Source organism: Loxodonta africana, chromosome 19, assembly GCF_030014295.1.
Source record: "Loxodonta africana isolate mLoxAfr1 chromosome 19, mLoxAfr1.hap2, whole genome shotgun sequence".
NCBI lineage: Eukaryota > Metazoa > Chordata > Mammalia > Proboscidea > Elephantidae > Loxodonta > Loxodonta africana.
Window position 1 is genome coordinate 35,105,700 of NC_087360.1, and position 3,093 is coordinate 35,108,792.

The window sequence follows — 3,093 nt, forward strand, 5'->3', positions numbered from 1 at the left end:
TGAACCCGGCTTGGACCCAGTGCAGAGCAAGAAGTAGCCAGGTAAGTAGGGCAGAGGTTTTTCCCAAAGGAGCGTTTTTTGATTTGCGTGATAGATTAGAAGGATATACTTATCTTTTTCCAATTGAATGCCACTTTTCAGTGATTCTGGAGGTGTGAGTCGACTCTCCTCCACTCAGTCTTCTTTCAATGTGGAAAACGCATACTAAAAGCCACTGCCTGCCTCACTGTGCTAGTGCCAGCAGGTCTGACCTGTGGGGTGCAAGTTCCGGTCAGGTCAGGTCTGGCAACTCCTCGCTGCTTCTGAACCATCTCCCTCTCCCCTGCTGTTGAGTCTGATTCCTCAACTTTGCCTTTGATGTTCAGGGCTCCTAGATTGTCATATATAATTGGTTCACTTTTTTTTTTCTTTTTTAATCTTTCTTGTAAGAGGGACCACAGGAAGCATCTGACTACTCTGTCATCTTGACTCTGCCTGAAGGTGCTCTTTTAAATGCTTTTTATATTTCATTTTTTCATCCCTAGTGTATAGAAATACAATTGATTTTTATTTTTACTTTGCATCCTGTGACTTTGTCGGGGTAAAGACAGCATTTTTCTTTGGCTCTGTAGAAATAACCCCTGGAGTAATTGAGTTGCTTGGTCTGGAACTTCCAGGCCACACATGAGGGTTTGTTCTGGCAATGGTGGGTGGGGGGTGGTGTGTAGACCCAAACAGGTGCATCTGTGAGGCTGATAATAACTAGCTTAAGAAGGCATGATTTAGCTCATCATGCAGGACTGTCCAGTAAAAGCCAAGAACACTAAGGCTTAGAGAGGTTCCTGATTGACAAGAATCATCTGCTCACAGAAGCGTTGCACACCCCTTTGCATATGTAAGCTCCATGTTGGGAATCCTCTTATACCTTGCCAAATGCATATTTTTGTGTACTTTTTAAGGCTATAACAAATCTTTCATTGTAAATATGGTATGCTGTTTATGAGGCCTATGAGCCATTCCAGCAAATCATCAACCCAAAGGGGTAGTGGGAGCCGGGAGATCAGAAAGTAAGACTGTTGTATGGATTGCTGATCTTGCAGCTGGCATCCTGAAGGGGAAGTAGGAAAGTAGCTCCAAATTGGTGGCCAGCAGATCAGAAGGCTGGGGTGTCATACAGACTTCCCACACTTGCAGCTGACATCTGCCTATTTGGCATTTTGAAGGATGGTTTCCTTTAAGCTTATGAGCTCTGACATAGCCATGGGTGGCTAGGGTCAGATAGAGCATGTGCCATGGGGCAGCTGATATGGATGCAGAAGTGGGAATTTGAGGAATAGATCAATCTCCATATTTTGAAAATTGGATTCATACTGACCCTTACCACACAATTGGCAATGAGAATGCAATTTGTTGGGGTTACCCTGACTCATGGAAGCAAGGGGTTTTGGAAAAGACAAAATGGCAGGGGATGAGAAATGTCTGATTCATTCATGGCATCTGCAGGTGTCCTACAATTGATTACTAAAGGCCAAAGTTACTGATGGAATTTAGAGAGGGTGGATCTAACTCCTGGGCTCATTTGGATGCATGCATAAGGAAATGCAAAAACAAGACAAAACCAAATTTACAATCCTGGGTTATCATTATTGGTAATAGCTAAAACGAAAGCAAGAGATGAGCTAAGTTTGGATTCTGGCTGGTCTGAGGTACGGCCAACAGCCTTGGAGCCATTTCCAAAGGGAAAAGTTATGAAACAACAGATAATGAAGTTTAGGATAATTTCCAAGACAGTGGTGAGAAAAGACAGAGGAGAGTCAAGGAACTGTTTCCAGTAGGGTGGAAATTCTTAAATGGTTATCAGGAAATGAGGCAAATAGATCAAGCAAAGGATAAAGACAGGGATGATTGTTCTTTTGGTCAAGATAGAAATTGGGATTCTGACAAAACGGATACAGACTGGAGGGCCCAGCCTGCTACAGACAGGTTTGGTGACTACCTGCCTAGAAGAGGTGATAGCTTTGGGGACAAGTATCACGGTCCTTATGATTCAGGCCAGTATTGTGATGGGTATCATGACGGTCCACGCACGGATATGGATCGCTACTGGGGCTAGGATTGCTAAAATGACTGAGGTAGCTAAGATTATGGTAAAGGCTATGATTCTAGCACAGGCAGTGGCAGAAGAGCATTTGGTAGTGGGTACCAAAGGGATGATGACTACAGAGACCACTATGAAGATTGATATGACAGATGGGTCAGTAGGTAATGGTGTTCTAGGGACGATTACTCTTGGGATGATTATAAACATGACAGAGGCCCCCCCCCCGGAAAAAAAAAAGTGAATCTAAAGCCTGAGTACTCTTAACAAAGATGATTCCTCTGCTAGCACCTCCCAGTTCAGTCGAGAAACTTCTATTCTTGGAGGGGCAAAGCCTGATGACACAGCTGCTAGATAATGAGAAATACAAGAGCAGCTATAGAAGGAATGGAAGACTTAACATCAGCTGGATGAGCCAAAACTAAAAAGTAGGCCTCAGGAGAGACACTCAAGCTGGCAAAGTGAAGAAACACAGGTAGAGGAACAGTTGAGGACAGGTGAGTCATCGAAGACCGGGACTTCAGCCACATCTGTAAGAAATGCATGAAGGAGATACAGTGAAAAGTCTCTGGAAAGTGAAACTCAGTAAGGAGGAAGATTGTCACTTCTATCTAAGCCTCCCAAACCTGATCAGCCTCTAAAGGTAATGCCAGCCCCTCCACCAGAGGAGAATGCTTGGGTGAAGTTCTAATCCACGCACTCTATCCTCAGAGCGCCCACACATGGCAAGATCCCCCACAAGTGCTGGGAAAAGTAGCTCCAGCTCAACAATCTGAAGGACCAGCAAGCAAAGCTAATATGGCCTTTGCCCTTGACAATGGAGAAATAACACTTTGAGTAATCGGGGTTCTTTGTCCTGGGACTTCCAGGTCACACATGAGGATTTTTGTGGCAAGTGGAGGCTCTCCAGACCAGAAAAGACTCACCTGAGAGGCTGATATTAACTAGCCTCAGCACACATGATCTAGCCAGTCATGCAGGACTGGCCAATAAAAGCCCAAAACACACAGGCTCAG

At 44.6% G+C, this 3,093-nt stretch overlaps 1 pseudogene; it reads left to right on the forward strand.

Annotated features, from left to right (window-relative positions):
* The first annotated feature begins 1,305 nt into the window (after positions 1–1,305).
* LOC111748763 (eukaryotic translation initiation factor 4B-like) lies at positions 1,306–2,866 on the forward strand (annotated as a pseudogene).
* Positions 2,867–3,093: the final 227 nt, after the last annotated feature.